This window comes from Hydra vulgaris, chromosome 02, assembly GCF_038396675.1.
Source record: "Hydra vulgaris chromosome 02, alternate assembly HydraT2T_AEP".
Classification (NCBI taxonomy): domain Eukaryota; kingdom Metazoa; phylum Cnidaria; class Hydrozoa; order Anthoathecata; family Hydridae; genus Hydra; species Hydra vulgaris.
Window position 1 is genome coordinate 5,439,055 of NC_088921.1, and position 21,034 is coordinate 5,460,088.

General features: G+C 27.6%; 1 long non-coding RNA gene across 1 annotated transcript; it reads left to right on the top strand.

The window, feature by feature from the left end:
* Positions 1-17,719: 17,719 nt before the first annotated feature.
* On the top strand, positions 17,720-20,051 carry LOC136076348 (uncharacterized). The gene is made up of 2 exons (XR_010636186.1): positions 17,720-17,942; positions 19,840-20,051. It is a non-coding gene; the product is annotated as an uncharacterized LOC136076348 (long non-coding RNA).
* Positions 20,052-21,034: the final 983 nt, after the last annotated feature.

Sequence of the window (21,034 nt, forward strand, 5' to 3'; positions counted from 1 at the left end):
TTTGGTGGAACAGGGGGACCTGAGGTTGGCTTGTTCAAACAGTTTCAAAAGAAGTGGCAATATATTTAGCAAGCGAGATTCTCTCCTGCTAAAGATGAGCTCTTTATTGAAGATATGGAAGTTCTTCGAAAGGAAATGGTAGCATTCTACACCAAAGCCATCGACAAAAAGCAACCTAGGGAGGATTATCTTGAACTACTTTGGTTATGTCTGGTCTTCCTTGGGGGAGGCTCTGTTGGTGCTGAGATAACATTTCGCGCTCCAAGAGCAATGCATCATGCTCGATGGATGTCAAAGGCCATCTATTCTCTGAAAGTGGTACTATTTCAAGATCAGCTTACTCTGACTGTTCAAGAGAAAAAAGATCTAGTAGAACTTGCATTGTTTGTTGCATTAATTAATGGACGTTTTTGGCACAAAGCTCCCCTGGCTGCAAATGCACTGTTTAATGATACTCAAATGCTGAAACAGTTCTAAAAGAATCCAAAGCGCACAATCTCTGTTGCAGCTTTTACAGCATTTTCTCGACACCTTTGGTTCTTCTCAGAACATCTTATAGGTATGGTATTTTTTGATAGTCGGGTTGATATGAATGTGAAGAGGGCCATGGTAGTTAACCTCCAACTGCTCAAAACAACTCTAGCACTGAAGAGAGTAGATTCCAAGAATACCGACTCCAACAGACTAGAGACATTTGTGGCTACGAGAACCTATAGTTTATTCGAGTTATTGAGCAGTACAGGTAGAGAAGAGGCCAAAAACTTTATTTCAAAAGTTCCTAAATATTGGGAAGACAATGAATCATATCAGAAGTTGGCAGAGAGAGTCCAAAGAATAAAAGTTGTTAATGACAGCGCACAGTTTGTAGATTTTTGACCTAACCCCAACGAAAACACCCGGAAAAATCCTTTTGAGGGATGATAGTACATACCAATAGGAGTTCATAGCAGTAAATCTTAAAATCAGGGATTACCGTCCGTGGGACTTTTTTGGATTTAAAGTTCTAAATTAGAGTGAAAGTTAGTTTTCTTTATTTTCCGAATTCAATAATTAGTTTTACAAAAAAATTTATAAAAAAAAAATGTTCTACATAAAATTCTAAACAACTCTTATCTTATTCATACTTTCCAAAATTTGATTAGTTTTCCTTGAAAAAACATTTTTCTATAAGTTCGAATATTCTTCTTCAACTTCATTGGGTTTGGCTCGTTCTCACTTGATTCTTTGACATTTTTGTTCTTTCTTGTTACTTTTCCTTTAGTTCTAGAGGAAACTGAAAAAAAAGCTTTGGATTATTCTTTGAAATCATTTTTGATCTGGGTTTTCCCCCAAATTTTCGTTTTTTTTTAAGATGCAACTTTGCAATCTGTAGCTATAACTTACCATTGACTTGCTGAGACTAGATTTTTTTGCTATTGTATTCAATGAAACAAGAGAGGAGATGCTTGGAATAATCAGGATTCTCTGGATTTCTTTTGTATCTGTCCCAGAAGGGCTTGAAATTTGAGTGAAGAGCCTCAGTTGCTTGTTCGCTGAAAAGTCCTAGTCCCATATTTTTTCTCTTGATGAACTGAGGAACATGATGAAAGACAGCATGTACTTTGGGAGTAATAGCGACTGGAAGATTAATGTATCTCTGTTTAAAGCTTTCAATTTTTGCTTCAAAATCAGGATCCAAAGTGGTTCCAAAACAAGATGTAACAACATCTTTGAACAGAGACAAAGTTTGAATAAATCTATTGGCCTGTTTGAAGTGCTTTTGCTCTGCAATTTGCTTCAGGCAATCTAATCCTCTCAGCAGCTTAAGGCAATCATTTCCATTAAAATGGCCCCCATGGAATGGCTGAATAGAAAGATGCAGTGTGGTTGGCCATTGCTTTGCATCTGGCCAAAGATCGCAGAGGTTTTTGAAGAGATGGTTGACCACACCAAGAAGTAGATGAAGCTCCATAGGTGGGATGGCTTCCAGCACAAGCATGTAATCATAAAAATCAAGCAAGGGCAGATGAACAACATTTTTGAAATCTCTCGACTTGCGAATGTCACCGCCTGATTTCATAAACCCTGCGAATTGCTTCCGAATTTGACCGAAGGTTCTTGGATGGCCACATCTGATAAGACTTGTGTTCTCTGCCTCGCACCAGCAGCAAGGGTGTTTGCTACTATGTGATTGAATTCCACAGAGAATGCTAACAAGCTTCAAATCACAGGAAATAACCAAAGAGTCTAGCAAAGACTTTTTATGGATTTTGATAAGACCAAAAATCTGCTTGACATTCTGGTAAGTTTCAGTGAAGGCCAGTTCCTTGCTTTCATCAGAAATAATCAAAACAAACTGAGAAGCGAGCAGAATGATGCCTTACATGAACATGTAAACAACCTTGGAAATGATCATAATGTTAGACCAGGGCGTGTTGTAAGTCCTAAATTTATGTAATTTTTTTGGTGTTTCATTTAATTTGTCTTAAGGCACATGATATATAACTTTGCCAAAAAAAAAGTTAAATAAAAAAAGTAAAAAGTCGTTTCTGGACAACAGACGTTTTTCCTTTGAACATTGTGGAGACACCAGACCTTTTATATTGACTTAACTTTGTTTTACATTGTTGTAGGACAACTGTCTTTATACCTTTGTGTAGATACTGAAAAAACTAAAAAGATCTCATACATAACTCATTTTCACAAAACTGGACAACTGACCTTTGTCTTCTGAGGTACAGATATTAAGATTTGTTTTAGTTTATAGTTTTGGTTTCATAGTTATAGTTATAGTTATTTTTATTTTATTTTTAGTTAGTTTTAGCTTTAGTTATCTTTTTTCTTACTTTAGACAACTTTATGGAAGAAATGAGGGGAATAGGTAAAAAAAATTATAATTATATATTTATTTATGTGTAAATATTATTTTATCGATTATTCTAAGGTATATTTTATTGTCTTTAGTGTCTGGTAGAAGTGTTACTGGTGGGGCTGCGTTTTATATTTTATATATTTTGTATGAAGAAATATGTTCAATAGGTGGAGGAATTATTTAATAAATGTGACATTTTTTAACTGTTCGTGTTTTACTCATTTTTATTAAATAAAATTTTTCACATGTTTAACCTTTTTGTTTAATTTACTTTCATTTTTATTTTTAATATTTTTAGCATCGTCTTCTGTTACCTGTGAATGCGGTAGTGGTGTAGTGGTAGAGCGCTTGCCTCATAAGCGAGAAGTTCGGAGTTCAATCCCTACCACGTCCCTGGTAGTACCGCGCTCAACTTGTTTCTCCGCGCAGCGGCCTTGTTCGTCAAGGTTCGTGTTTCGGAGTTATAGAGTTGAGAGAGGGTTGTAACCAGAAAAAGTAGCCTCCTCGACTGTAGTGGCCTCCTCGGCCTTGGGGAGGTGAATAATAAAAAAAAAATGGTGAGCTTATGTTTTATACTTTGATTAAATAAAATTCCAAATATTTATAACTTTTATTATATTCTTCTATTTATAATTTTAGAGTCATTAACATTTGAGAGCTTTTGTAATTTTAGATTCGTTAACATTTGAGCACTACAGGAATTATCGCTCCCACCACTTAGGGCCTCTCTTGGAGAGAGGTTCTTCAATAAGTGGTGTAGTAATAGTGGTATGGATGAGCCCTCCTTCAAATGGAGGGCTCATCCATACCACCAGGAGCCATACCAGAGTGTTGGGAGACACCGAAAAAAAAAAACAGCAACCAGAAGGTTGTAAATGTCTTCTATCTGTAAAGATATTTATAACTTTTTTGTTGCCGCTTTTTCTTCGGTGATTTTTTTATTTTTTATTTTTTTTAATTTGTAATTTTTTTTATAATAATATATCATGTTGTATATTTGATTTGGTCTTTTTTATTTAAATTTTTAATTGTTTTTTCATCAATTAAACAACACCAACAAGCTGCATCATGACAGCAACTGAAGGATGACAACAGGTTACTGAAAAGCATGTAAATTGTTTTCCAGTTTTTTGTTTTTTTTCTTTTATGTCTACTTATCTGTTTCAATTTTTATTTTAGAGTTGTCATTTTATATTGCATTAATGTGTCATGCATTAATGCAATATAAAAGATCAAAGTTTACAAATTTTTTAAATTTGTTATACACATGTTTAATTGTAAATTAATTTATTTTGTTTGAAACGTATTTGTACTCAATTGCTTAGTTATTTATAATAAACTTAGTTATTTTCAATAAATTTATTTAGTTGTATGCATTTAACATTTTTAAGAATTTTCTTTTTTAAAGAAAAATGAATCAAGGGATACCAAAAATATTAAAAACTCCTATATAATATAAGTTAACTTCATATTAATCTTAGTAATTAATTAAAGTTCATGTTATAGAAAATATTTCAAGAGTTTAGTTGATATTTTTTTCAATTTAAAGCATGATGAAGTGTTATTATTTTGTTTCAGTAACTAAAAACGTATTGTGTTGAACTTAGCAATGTCGAGGAAAATGGTTCTGCCTTACATTGATATGACCTATGTCAGTTGTAAGTTACTCAAGTAATGTTAAATAATAATTGGTAATTTAATTTACCTCCTCATGCTTTTTATGTTAATTTTACAGATGGATTACTTTTTTCAGGCATTTTTCTAAAAGGGTATTGGTTAAGGTTTTGCAACTTGAAATTGTGGAAAACAGCCACTATAAATTAATAATGTAACAGTCCGACCATTACCCGTATTATGGGTTGCTTTCTGCTAGTACTCATAATGTCTCAATTAGAAATAATCAATGTAATATAATAAAAGTATAACTAAAACTAAAATCTTTGTTAATATTTAGTAATGATAATACTTTTATTTAGATATGTTTAATGTGCATGAATTAACTGTGTGGTGAAGGCCTAATGTTAATTATTTTAATTATTTCTTTTTAAAAAAATTTCAAACATTTTATTAAAGTGGCTATTAAAACAAGTCATGAAGTTTTTAAATTATTTTGATAATTTGCTTGTTTTAAGAAACCACTATTTTTTATAATTATAAAATTGAAGTTTTTGAAGTAACTTGTTTGTTTTTGTAAATTTTTCAATAAACTTTGTTTTTAACAGAAATAGATTTAAATGTCATTTGTATTATAAGTTTTAGATTTGACTTTAATTTGTTAGTTAGATTTTGTTGGGAGCATGTCGGTCTAAAATTTTTTCAAAAATTAAAAAAAAAATATTTGTAGATTAACACCATCATCATTTTAATATAGAGTTTGAAACTGATATGAAAAACTTTTTTAATTAATCTAATTTTTATCAAAATTTGTGAAACATCAACTGTAGACTTTAGTTTGAGATCAAAAGGGTACCTAATAACTATCTAAGTTTACTCAAGCTTAGCCCTTTCGTACCGGAATTTATTTAGGCGATTTAAAAAACGCAATACTATGCCACGTAAACACTTAAATAGATGGGTTTCCTTACAAAATAAGTTAAACAAAGTATATATTATTGGAAAGCAGGCAAAATTCAGAATATGAAATTTAATTAAAAAAGTAAAAAAATTGAACTGATGACGTCGACATTATTTCATATTGATGAAGTAGCATTGCGACTTTTAAATATTTGCTAATGAAGCCTTTCAAATAGCTAGCTATATTGTTTTAGAAGTGATTAAAGGCTTGTAGAACGGTGCAAAATTTATTCGCCTTTCATTTGATGGGTTTTTTTTCTAATATAGATAACTAGAAAATAAATAAATAACATTTTTCTCTGGTGACGTAAATTTCTTTTTTTTTTTTTTTTTTCGGAAAAAGATTCTTCCTTTAAAAGGTATCATACTCTCATCAATGCAAATGTCTCTTTTTGGTTTATAAAGATTTCTGAATTTAGGACAAAGGTCATCTAGCAACATACGTACCTTGAAAAGTTTGTCGTAACCTTCATTACCCCTTGGTATTGCTTTTGTCTCCAGTAATCATGGGTACGAGGAAGTTTTTACATTCAAACATGGCTAAACAGATTGCTATAAATACTTTGATATCGTTTGATGTAACATCAACCCATAACATTCTATGTTTTATCGGAGAATATTGTAACCTTCTTGAATGGTAGTTATCTGTTTCAGCGACAAGTTTTTGTATTAAAGCATTATCAAAGAACAATTCAAAGAGATGGATTGGTTTGATATTTCCATCACAATTAGGTATTGCAGATCTTCTAAATGTTGGTCCTGGTGTTGCTATAAATGGAATAATAGTTCTAATAGTTTTAATTTTTTTCCATTCTCTATTATCTTTACTAATATTAGGCTTCTTAGTCTTAATGGTATGAAGTTGTTTACTTGTTTGATGTTTACGGATTTTTCTTTTATTATTTACAGTACCATTGTTATCAGCAAATGCTATTGTATAGAGTCCTTTATTATTAGTTCCTGAATTAATAATAGAAAAATCCACACTTATTTTTTCTATTGAATCATCTTCGGAACAAACATATTCTTCAGATGATGAAGATGAAATTATTTCTAATAATGATGACCGACTTGCTGACAATGCCATAGTCAATGGAGCTGTTGTTGAGCAAATATCAGTTTTATTCTCTTGGAATTCGTTGTCATCAGACTCTGAAGACTCAGAAGACACATCACTAACATCGTCCATTTCATCAAGGATTCGAAGAGCTTCATTCGGATCATTTATAATCCTATTTCTCAAAGCCATCTGCGCTGAAAACGTCTAACAACTACATATATTTTTGTCAATTATCTTTAGTGTTTTAAACATGAAAACTATCCGCGAATTGAAAGTTCCAAATTTCCTAAGCTCAATTTATATGTCTACAAGCACAAAAGGTTATTATTTAAGACTAAAAAGTGTTGAACTAACTTTTAGAGAGGTGTTTTGATTGGTATGTCCAAGGCGCACACATGTAACCCTTTCGTGCCGAAGGCGCACACGTGCGCCTTCGGCACGAAAGGGTTACATAGGTTGCATAAAAATTAATTGTAATTACGTACTATATTGCAATTATAATTATATATTATAACTATATATAATAACATATGTTTCAAAGTTAATAAATATTTGTGATTTAGCTGTTATGCATAATAGTAAGATTAAAAAAGATTTTAAAAAGTATTAGTAATATTATAAAAGTAGTTACAATTACTAATTGTTATAAAGAAAAAAATGTCAAAGCGCCTGTCCTGTTTTCATTGATGTTGGTATTCGGTGCATCCAGTACATTTTCGGAGGCCCTGGGTTCAAGATTTTTGTAATTTTAAAAAATTGCTAACTGTTTTTAATTCCTTTTTTGAAAGCAAACAAAGTAAAATTATATTTAAATAATTAAATTCACGTGGATTATAAATGTATTAAACTTTTATATCATTTAATATTTAATTGTTTAGTTCAAAGAAAACAGCATTTTAGCAAATGAAATAGCATTAATCTTGTAATGTATCAAGACTTTTTTTAATAAAAACTCATCCAAAAATCATCCATTTGCCTAATTATCAATTGATGTTCACCAGAGATATTATTCTCTGACCTGGTTTAGTACAAATACCCTCCACCAACAGTCAATCTTTTTATTTAGAAAATATATATACATATATATATATATATATATATATATATATATATATATATATATATATATATATATATATATATATATATATATATATATATATATATATATATATATATATATATATATGCAATTTCACGTAAAACAGGAAAAAAAAATTAAAAAATCACAGCGAAATATAATAACATCATACTATTCTTGCGGCGAAAAAACCACGTGATCATCGCGTAATTAAAAAAAAAAAGTATCTACCATTATGATATGGGGGCAAACAAACGCGTTGATTTGAGTACAACACTACTTAAGCGCTTTGAAAATGTCTTATTATTATCAAGAAAAACTATCGAAAGAAGCTACTGAACGTTATCAAAACAAATTAGATTTAATAGATAAGCTTTTTATACAATTAATAAAGTTTATTACAGGAAATTTTATATTAGGTTACATATTAAACACGCTAATACTATTAGTGTGTTTACTTAATTAAGTAAACACACTAATACAATAACAGTGTGTTTACTTAAACACATTAATGGTTTTTTTAAACACATTAATAGCGTGTTTAATATGTAGCCCATTTTTAACCTTTAAGTAGTCTGTTTAAATGCGATCCCTTTGAAAGATGTTAATTACTTTCAAAGTAATTAAAAGAAAGAAAATTTGCGTAGTCATAAATGTGTACTTAAAGTACTAGCTTCAATTGCCCCACAGCGTCCGCGCAACCGGTCTGAAGGAATAGATCAAATTACTTGTCTTACGTACTTTTGATCAAGTTACTATATTATAAATACTTATCATAAATAATATAAATACCTATGTCAATAAGTAATACATAAATTACACGGGGATTGCAGTTGAAAGTCCGGAAAAAAAACTTTAAGGAACAGGCGATGACTGTTTATTTGCTACTTTAAACGCAACAATTACTTTACATTTTAATACTGATTATAATATGTATTTAAATATGTAAAAAATAAATTATAATATAAAATTTCTTTTTTAAATCTGTCGGGATTAGACAGTACAATCTATATTACAGTCTGAAGAGATTTTACTTGACTTTTTAGAACGAAATTTAGCGTTAAATTACAATTAATCTGTGCAAATATGCATAAAGTAATTATGGAGTTCAATTAATTCGTTATTTTGAAATTATTGTATAGTTTACAGACTAGTCAATAAATAAAACAAAAATACAACATATTGATTTCTAATAACATTTAAAAACTATATATTTTGCTTTAAATATTCCGCAGTGTAATGTTTATTCTGCATATTTTTAATATATGTGGAATAAATGTTATAAATAAAAAATATTTTTCACAGTATAATAATGAAATGATCAAAATTACTAATTATAACAATTTGAATTATAACATTGTAACAATATTTATAAAGTTTATAGTAAATGGTATGAGGATTAACGATGTTCCGTCTTGCCTTTTAGAAAATGCTTAACATTAACGACTTTTTAACTTCGTTCATGAAGGTACTCTCGAAAACCAGTGACAACAGCAGAAACTCTACTAAAGAAAATTGAACCAATTTATTTTAAAAACATTATTTACATATCAATGTCTTATGTATTATGTTAATGTGAAAAATGAAAAAGTAATTTAACAAAGAAGAAACTTACTTTGTGAGATTGTTTTTGTGACCTAAGAACAACCCTAAAGATAAAAAATGCAACAATAAATATGTTTTAGTTTAAAATATGATTCTTGGCTTTTAGTGAATGATTAGAAGTAGTGATAATCAAATCTAATAATCATTGATGTTAATCTTGGGAACTTTGCTTTGAAAACTGCAGGAATAATGCCAAACAAGTGATCTCGTTTTTGCATTTTCATTAAGAAATTTAACTTTGAATGCATAATATCTATCCACTTCCAAAAATAATTTATGGCTGTTTGTTTTGCAATGTTGCATATGAAAGCAATATTTTCAATGGTGTAATTATGGTATGTATAACTAAATTATACATACCATGATTTGATTATACATTTCTTCCTTTGAATTTCTCCCATCGCTAACTTTTGCAATCAAATATAGTAAGTTTTTCCAAAACATCAAACTCTAATCCTGTTAATGTTACACATTTTTCTTTATACATGTTAATGCTTGAATAACTAAATGGAGAATTTGTCTTTAATTTCAAATCTGATACTTCTAAACGAAGATTATATGTTTCTTCACATAAATTATTTTTTGCTAATCAAATTAAAACCAATGTCTTCACTATATTCAGTTTTTGTTTCTTATTTGTTCAAGACACTAACATCCTCCACTCCAGTCAACACATTGTCAATATTTATTTGTTCACTGACTTCTTCAACTTCAGATTTATTGTAAAGACTTTTTTGTACACGATATTCTAAAAAAATATTTGTATGTTTCAGGTATATAGTATATACAAACACAGGCATTTATAAAAAATATGGTCTGATTCAACGATTTTATTAGCAAGCTAAAGTTGTAAAAATAAATTTGATATTTCATATTAATAAAATTTGTGCTCTACAAGCTATTTAACATTATTTCATCTGAAAAAACAACAACAACAAACACATAATTTATAATTGCTTAGTTTTAATCCATAACAAAAATAATTTTCAACTATTACATAAACAGTTTTTACAAAAACATTTTAAACAACAAGATAAATTATATACCAAGAGAATTGTTCAATCTATTCTCCTTTCATTTCGTGACAACAATCGGTTATGTCGTTGGGATGATTCCACTTTTTTTTTTTGCACCTAACATATTCACTAATGGAACATTGTCAATATGCTTTTTAAAATTCTCTTTTTTTCCTGAAAGAAAACATACTTACTATGAATAGAAATATAAAAACAATAAAAATAAGTTTAAGACAAATATTTAGATGATTTAAATACAAAACTTACCAGATACAAAATGTTTTGAGCATACATAGATATGTTCTGTATTTGGCGACCAGAGTTTGTTTTTGCAAGATGAATCAATTCTATATACAAAATAAAGTCAAAATAAAGTTGAAAGGCTTTTTTTTATGCTTTTTATCAAACTTTTTAAAACTACAACCATGTTAAAAGTAAAGATATTCATACATATATTATCAATGTTTCAAAAAAAAACAAAGTGCTTTAGATCAACCATTTTAACATGTTACTATGCACGTTATGACCGTCACGCTATGTTAAGTTGATTTTTAATTTAAGTTGAACACTTGAATGATTTTACTTTTGCATATTAAATTGTATAACAGTATTTAACATTTCTGAAAATTTTTATGTAAATACCATTTTTGGTTAATTTTTAATGGCTAAAAAAGCGTCAAATGTTACGACCGTCACTTGCGTGGAATTGCCCATATATAATTAAGATATATCGACTGCTGCTAAAATATATATCAAATTCTGACTTAGGTTTGCACTATCCTTATTTTTTGTTCACTTAAAGAATAATGAAAAAACTTTTTCTTTGTCTTCTTTGAAAAAAATGTCTGAATTAAAATCAACAGTTTAGAAAATATATAAAAAGTTTTATTATTATTTTTTTTATGTTTACATGATTCCAAATTGCAATTTTTAATTTCATTTATATGGAATATTGTCAACACTGTTTCAATAACCATCTGGTTACCTAAAATTATATATTGCATTATATATAGTAAAACTTAAAATTATATAATTATATATTTCGTTATATATAGTATAACTTAAAATTGTATAATTATATACTGCATTATATATATAGTATAGCTTAAAATTATAAAATTTATATATTACATTATATATAGTATAACTTAAAATTATATAGTTATACATTGCAGGCTTGTGATGAAACAGGCACGATCGCGCCGCGCTTGTGAAACACGCCCATGAACAATATTTTTAAAGCTTCTTGGCGCGATAAACAACGCTCGCTCAGCATATAACGAGAGTATAAAATCACGCTCGTTCAACGGAAAAAATAATAATATGTAATGTAAATAATGTAAATAAATAATAAATATATGGTTTTTTTATAAAATATTTGTGATTAAATTTTTTAGGTAATGATAAAACTTGTTGATTTAACAAGCCTTTCTTATATCCTTATACGAAGTACTTATATAAAATATAAGCATTTCGTGACTTGCTTTCTGCACGCTTCTGTTTTGCTGTTTTGTCAGCATTTTTCCGTTTTACACTAACATAATAAATGAACAATTTGAAGACGTTACACCTAATTTCAATAATGGAATGTTAACTATTTTAACCAAGTGCGTGTGGAAACACAATGTGAATATAAAAATGTGCAATCGAAATAGGAATAGAAAAAGCTAACAAAGTTTTTTGTTTTTGTTGTAAACTTTTTTTTTTAAATCCTATTATGTTGGCTCATAATGGTGGTAATGATTGGCGCCATATTTTCATATATTTTAAAAAGACACAAAAAAAGCCTTAATTATTTTGACTGCTAGAGAAGTGGATGGATCTAAAAAATAGATTACAAAAAATCACTTTAATTGATAAAATTTTGGATAAAAACTTATTTAAAGTAGAACTTAGGGACAATCAAATTCAGCCTTAAAATTTTAGAATTTTTGGCTGAATTTAATCCAGTTATGGAAAAATATTCTGTGCACTATTTGGCAAAAGATTTTCAGAATGAATACATTGACTTGATTGGCATATCCATTAAATTTGAAAAAAAAAAAATTTGCTCAAATGTCCAAAAGTCTGTGTATTTTTCAATTATTGTTGATTGTACACCAGACATCAGTCACCAGGAGCAAATGTCAATGCTGGTTCGATAGGTTGATGTAGAGGATAAGATTGAAATTCATATTAATTAAAGTTTTCTAGGATTTTACTTAATTGAAGGTTCGACAGGACATGACTTTTCAAATGAGATATTTGACTCCCTGGTAAAACATCGCTTATCAGTGGAAAACTGTAATTTTCTCGCAGGCTGCACAACATTACAAATTTAAAATCTTTCTTTTAAAAAACTTTACAAAAACTTTGCGTTCAATTTATACTTTACAAATCACCTCAAATATGCTCATAAAAAAACCACTTATACTATATATATATATTTTCTCAAGGAAACTATGTCCGTCAAATCCTCCGAACATGATTTCTCCCACGCAATTCAATTACAAAAATATAATAGGTCAGAGCTATGACAATTGTGCAAATGTGTAAGAAATGGTGAGCAAGCTTTTTTTCGTAAAAAAAACAGCTGAGCGGTTTATATTCCATGGTGCAGTCACACATTAAATCTAGTAGTTGTTGATTCTGTGAGATGTTCACCAAAAATTTCTATGTTTTCTAATATGATTGATCAAGTTTACTTTTTTTTCTGCTTTAACAAAAAGATGGTTAATTTTGCAATCAAAGTGTCAATCTTTAACAGTTAAACCATTAAGTGATGCAATATAGGAAAGCCACATCAACGCTATAAATATTCTTCAATTTGAAATGCCAAAAATTTATGAAGCACTGCAAGATGCAGCCAAGACTACTAATGAAACAGTTGCCACAGTGGAGTATGTTGAAAAACAGTCCCAAAAAACTTTGAAAAACAGTCCAAAAGAAAAGTATAATCAAAATGTTTTATAAATAGAATATTGAATTCTGTTGAACTATTGCAATTGAAGATATATTTTATGCTGCAATTGCACCTTTTAGCTTTTTATTTGATATTAAAACGTTCTCAACAGTTAAGAAAGATGTATTAAAATTTCATTGCATCGCATTGGAAAATAAAAAATGGAATCCGAAAATGGAAAAAATGAAATTTCTGGCGAGGAACTAAGCTTTGAATTAACGTCTCTTTCTTTTACTTTTACTAAAAATATGGATCCTGAAAATGCAATAAAATATTTGTACACAAACGATTTGAACGAAATCTACGCAAAAGTTTCTATTGCATTAAGAATTCTTCTCACATTACCAATAACAGTAGCTAGCGCTATCAAAAATTATTTAAGATCAACAATGGGTTAGGACAGGTTGAACAATCTTGCAATGATTTCCATTGAAAATAAACTTGTTGCTGATTTAAATATTGTAGATATCTGGTTGAAATTTTCGAAAATGGAAGCTCTAAAAGTACTATTTTCAAAATAAATTATTTTATCGAAAAGTTTATATTAAAGTAAGTTAAAAATATAAACTTTGATTTATTAACTTTGATTAAGGCGCATAATTTGGTGTGCACATAAATGAGAAGCAAACTTAGGAAATAGTAACTTTGCTATGAATGCATATATATATATATATATATATAGATATATAGATATATATAGACTTTTTTTCACATCTTTGCTCCCAACAAGGCTGCAAGCAACCACTAATTATAGTTGGAAGTTACTGGAAGGGAAAAGATAAAGATTGTAGACAATTTAAAAGACTGCAAATTAAATAAATCAGGAAAGCAAGCTGAAGGGAGCAAATTTTAAAGAACTGATGTTTGAGGAAAAAAACTAGTGGAATAAGAATTTATGGAGCACTTAGGAACAGTCGCAGAAAAGATGAGACTTAATTGAATGACGAATAACGCGAGAATGAATTTTAGTAGATGGCACAAGAGACATTAGCTCTTTAATATATGGTTTCTATGAGAGTAAAGACATACAATAAAGAAGAATCCAAGATGATGTAAAGTAGAGGACTTAGTAAGAGTATTGTAAAATGATGACTTAGTAAGAGTGTTGGGTAAGAGTGTTGTCAGAGGGTTGGGTAAGAGTGTTGTCATTCATTGTTATCAGAATATCCTCACTATTGCAATAAAAATTTGCAGAAAAAAAGGAAATTTTTAAGTGAGTTGTTTTTATAAAAATGATGAATATTTCATTCATTGCGCTGGAAATAGAAGATGCACAAGTAAAAATGACTCCTTTGATTCCTACCTGAATCCAAAAGATTATTGATGAGGCACATTTTTCAGTATTAAGATGAAAAGCATCTGCCATCTGCTGAAGTACTATTATAGTACATTAGAGTCACATAGTTGACTTAATAAATAGGAGATTGAAAAACACAAAAACTGTGACAACAGTGTCAGTTGTACTAGAGCTAAGCTATTCAGTGTGAGGAGCATTAAATTCATCACGATAATCTATCTATAACCATGTTACTTAACTAGGATTATTTTTTTTTATTAATATAATTGATTGATGTTTTCTAGTAATATATTTTTATTGAATTATATTATTTATTTTATATGAGTATATAATTCTGTGACTTGATACAGAGCACAATAGTTTCTTAAGATAAATATTAACTGTTTTTTATGATAGTGATGATTGCATAACTTTTTATTTACATTATATTAATCAAAATATTTATATTTTGACCACCAACATTAAAAAAAACCCCTGAAAAATATAGCTTAATTGGCCTACCTGTTCGTAAGATATGATTGAATCATATCTTTCAAACAAGTTGAAAATTGAGTTTCTGGAAGGTACAGTAGATTTTAATGATTTTTGACATTAGATTGTAGTAAAAAAATTATCACTTGAAATGGATTATTTGGGTCAAAAATCACAATACAAAATTTCAAGTGACTTTTTTTACTTATAAAGTTATGGTTTGTCTAAATTTGACCAAAGTTTTCGATTTCTGTCAATATTTATCCAATTTTAACGTTTAAACATACTGGCTAATCAATATGAACTTTTTGAGATTTTGTTTTTTTCATAAAATCTGTGGATAGGCAAAGTTTGAAGCAAATCTGAGGTGGTACCCTGAGATACCACCTCAGAGCCATTAGGTGATTTGATATAAAATGATTCTAAAGTTATTTACTTGAGGTTTTTTTTTTTGTAACCTTTTTTTTGCTGGTTGACAAGAAACTTTAAAAACAAATTTAAACCGTTATGTGTTTTTTATTTACTTTTTACTTAAAATTTATATGGCTGTCATAGTGGCCCTCAACAAAATCAAAATCAAAGAAAATGTAAACGGATGCTGTTTGCAGATACTTTTAGAACTTTATGTGAATATTACAAATCTGTTGAAATTAAAGTCTAAGTTGCTTGACCGAGTATTTTAAATAATTTTTACCTTAGTAACCAATTTAAATAATGTGTTTTCATATTGTCAACGGTGACGTGCAAAACTGTGGAGTTTCATATAAGTTATAAAATTATTATTTATTAACTTGTTATTACTTCAGTTTATCTGCAATATTTTTAAAGCTATTATTAACATGCAATGAGTAATAGAACCACACCTCTGCGTAGTTTAAATTTACTGTCATCGAATAGTTTAAATCTGCTGTTGTCAAATAGTTTAAATCTACTCTCTGCAAACAGTTTAAATCTCCTCTTATCAAATAGTTTAACTCTACTGCTAGCGAAGCACTTGCTAAGTCTTTTAGAATAAAAGCAGTATCACATTGTTTTAAAAAATATTTGTTGATTAAATGTTGAAAGAAAACTGGATTTAAATCAGCAAATAAAAAAAAAGAAAAGCATTATGTCTAGAATTAAATTTTACAGCAGCTTACATCAAACCCTCCACATATGACACATTGGTGATTATATTTGTTTAGTATCGTAACTAATACTTCATATTAAGTCATTCCATAGAGAATTTTATGCTACTGAATAAAACTTTCTATGGATTGACTTTCCTGCTTGTTTAGATACAAGCAATTGGTCAATCTGATTTCAAAAATTTATTTAAACAAGATATCATTTAATTGAACCTGACATTTTCTGTCTAATTTTCTCAAATTACATCTCCCAAACCTATGCATAGTTCAAAGGTGCAGAAGATATATCTAAATTACAGTTTATATCACACATGATCTTTCTCTTGGGTATCTAATCCTCGGAATATTCGCAACTTAACATTATAATAGCGCTATGATAAATTTCCTTTTTTTTGGTGACAGTAGAATTATAAAACTTGCAATGAGTGGAATGGCTATTCATGATAAAATGTACGGAGTCTTGTAAAGTAGAAAAAAAATCTTGAACTTGAAGATCTTTAATATATATATATATATATATATATATATATATATATATATATATATATATATATATATATATATATATATATATATATATATATATATATATATACATATATACATATATGTGTGGGCGTATACTATTTTTAAATTCAAATTAAAAGAATTTTGATTTGATTTTTTTTGGGCGACTTTGCCAATGTAAAAAGAGTTGAATATTTATGTTACTTAATAAAATTAATTATTTAATATTAATTCATTAAAAAATCATTTTATTCGTTCAAATATACAAAATATTCTGTTTAAAATCTTATTTATTCCATGTGTTTTGCCTGATTTTTTAACCTAGTAATGGACATTTACTTATTTGTAAAATCTCACAAATGTCATGAGGGAACGGCAATTTTTTTTTATTTAAATGTTGATATAAATACGCTAACTTTGTTTCGATTAATGTAGAAATGTCATACAACAGTTGTAAAAATGTTTTGTTCAATTAAGTTGATGATTGGTTTTTTTTTATAGCCACTATTGTTTTGCGTAATTTTTGTACATTTCCACAACTAAAACCAATGAACTTGAGTACTAAAAAATTCAAGTTTTCGCTAAACATTATTATTATTTTTTTTTTGAAAGTAATAATAGATCGAGCTTAGAGAATAATAATAACTTATTAATAATGATCAACTTACATTAAATAATACATCAAAATAATTTTTTGACACACTTATTTAATATTAATTGGATGTATGTTTGTATTCGTCTTTTTTTTATACGTCCGTAATGATCACTAAACACCCAATTAAAAATTCTAAACATCAGAAAAGCAATAATTAAAAGTGTTTTATGTCGTTTCATTCGTCTTGCCGTTACGTTTATTTAATTTAGGTAATATTTTTTCGATATTTGTTATATGTAAGTTATTTTTTTAATCACTATTTGTTTGTTAATAGGTATTAATAAAGTAATTTATAATAATTTACAAATTTTTTTCTGTTATTAAATAATTTTATCTATCTTCTAGTGACTTTTAAATTACAATAATGACGTAATGAATGTTTTTATTGTTTTTAAATTATGTTATTGAAACAAAAAAGCTTTAAAGTGATTAGTTTATGTTATCCAATGAAAATGTCTAAATTATTAATTAACATATTTTCAAGCTTTAAACTTGATTTATAGTCATTTTATAAAATCAAATGCGATCAAAAAATTTCATCTTGAAAAGCCACATTCTTTTTTTAACGGTTGCGTTAGTTGCAATAAACTGCGATTTCTATTAGCAATACGGTTGTTTCGAATGTCATTTGTTTTCTTCGAATTTGTCAAAGGATTTTTTCTAGTTCTATGATCGAGTTTTTAAATATATAAAATCTCATATTGTTAACATTGTTTTTGATTAACACTGGTAACAAACTTCATAAACTTTTCAAGTCGTAAGTATACTTCAATATGAATTTTTTTTTTTTTTTTTAATTTTTTTCTTGAAACTAAATTTGAATTGTTTCAAAACAATAACTTACAACGATTATATGGAAATGTTGATAACAAGCCTGTGTTTTTTTTTTAATTAAGAAAATTATATTATAAAAATACAAAAACAAAATGCAAAAAAAAGTAAGCATCGGAATTTCATAAATAATTGTAATAGTTTGATTTATACTTCAGCTTATTTTTTAAATATATACATCGAAATAAAGCAATTTTTCAACATAGCTGAGATGTTAATCGATTGTATATTCAACAGACTTCACTTTTTTTGTTGTAAATTTCTATATCTAAGAGTTCATCTAAATAATTCATTGACATTCTAGAAAGCAAATTGAAACTTTTTTTAGCTTACAACAGTTTTTATAAAACGCTGATAACCTTTTTAACTTAGGCATCTCTAAATATAGAGATATATTAAATATTTAAAATTCATAAAAATACACTTATAATTCATACAATAATGATTGATTAGATTATCGATTTTTATCTTATTTTTGTTCGTTACTTTTTTCTTTCCAAAAACATTTATATATTTTTGTAGAAAGGTCTAGAGAAAAGATTTTATCATAAGATTACCATTTTTTAAATCTTTCAAGAAAATTTAGTATTGGGCTAGATTAAAAATTTCTCATGTTTGTTAGTATGATATACGTATTTTATTCGCAATTAAGTCGCGTAAATTTCATTGCGCGTGCAAATTTAAATTCTTTAACTTGTTAAATGTTGAAAACTCATTTAAACTTTTTTTCTCCATAAATAATGCTTTTTAATGTTCAGTTATGTTATTACGATAGGTAGGTGAAAAATTAGGAAATATTTCTTAAACTCTTCATTAAAAAAAGTTTCTTATTGAAACGTAACTTAGCACTAAAAGTTTCTTAAGGTTTTGGAGCTTCTCGTACTAGCTTTATATAAACAAGTTTATTATTTGAGAAAAACGTGCACCAGATGTCCAGTTTGTACATTACAAATTTTGGTTTTCTAAACAATAAGACCGTTAGGACTTCTTCGAAGGGGTCATTAAAATTACGTCATGTTATTTTTGACCGGCTTTGACCATCGCTCCATGCCCCCCTCCCTCATCACAAGATCGTAAGTCTTTAGTAACAAATCCTGTACAAGTCCTCATAAAACCACCAAATCCTCCCCCTCCTTCCTAGAGCGTGACGTAATTTATGTAGGACCCCTAAGTAACATAAAAAAAAGGTTTTGCACTCTGCGCTTTTACGTATAAACCGGACACCATAGCTTTGTAGCTCTGCTTTAACGATAAAACTGTTCTTTATTATTGCAACTGTATCAAAAATATATTATATCATAATTTTGTTATAAAATTTAATGCAGTTTATAAATTATATAAATAGTTCTTTAAAGAGCTTTTTTCAAAAAAAAGGATTTCAATCAACGCCGAATTCGAATAAACAAAAATTTAAACTCTCACTCTTTGAGTATTTAATGGTTTTTCACATAATTTATTTCAAATATATCGACGAAGGAGATTTTCAATATTAAGTTCTTTATTTGAAATTCTATTTTAAAAATATATATCTCACTTCAAATCTACGTTTAAATGAAACACGTTTTGTTTATTGACTTGTTACAATACTTGGTTAAATTTAAATCACTTTATTTATTATTTAATCACTATTATATAAAAATATATTTATATATATAAATATATTTATTATGAAATTATGTTATAAATTTTATATTTATAAATATATGTATCATTATGTTACTTATATTTCATTATATATATTATTCATATGTTATTAATTCCGATTATTGTTTACAATTTTATTTATTTGTTTATTTTTATTAAATTATTGCTTTTTTCTTTAGATCGTCTACTTAAAATATCTCGTCAAAATAAAAACGGTTATGTACTTAAAACTTATTACGTTACTTTATTCATTGAATGTTTTTATGAAAGTCAATCATCATTTACTGATGAAATAAAATTAATCGTCGATGAACGAGAGTGGGGGATTTCGATTTACGATGGAAAAACTTCTTACGAAACTTCTTGTGAAAATTATTTCGTAAATCATTACATTAAATCTGGAAGAAAGTTAACGTGGTTAATTGTTCGTAAAAATATTTTAAGTGATGAAGAAAAAAATCTTATAATTCAATGTTCAACAAATGTTCGCAATGTCAACTTTTCTTGTCCAATTAAATTCGAAGGATGGAAACCGAAAGATAAGATTGAAGAGTTGTCGATAGACATCTCACCTTATTTAATAACGAAAAAAGATTTTGAAGAAAATTTTCTTCCGTGGATTAATGTTTATGAAGTATTACATCTTTCACTTCACGACGACATCGATTTCATTGAAGAGATTTGTGAATGGATTCGTTGTTTGAATCTCAAGTGGTTGTCGATCAAGTATCGTGGAAATTTTCATAACCTCGATAAAAAACTTAAAAAACTTAAGTTAAAAAACTTCATAACACGAAAAAATGATGAAAAAAAAGCTGATGGAATTACTATAAAATTTTTCTAAATATTGTTTTTCAAAAAATAAAACTTATGAAGATAAACAGAGACATTGCAAGAGCTATATTGCTTCAAGCGTAAATACTTGTAATAATTAACTAAATAAAAAATTTCTTCTATGGATAATACTCTATTATTAATTTTTCAATAGAATTGAGGGAGTCTAGATCACCGTTGTTATTGAATATATATATACTTGATAACGTTATTAAGTATATTTATTCTTGATAATGAGATCTAAAACCCTATAAGTATATATATTTTTAATTATAAAAAAACAAAATCTTTGTAAGACATCATTTAAAGTTTGTAACAATGCTTTTTCACTTTTTTGATACAATCAATCATTATAACCAAAAAGAAAAGTAAAATGAAATATTTAATATATTATTTTATAATTAAATATGTTTTAAAATGTACGAATTAGTTTTAATAATATTTTAAAAATTTTTCATTAATTTTCTAAATTATTTAAAGGATTATTTTTTATTTAAAGGATTAAAATATATTAATAATAAATAATTTTAATAATTATAT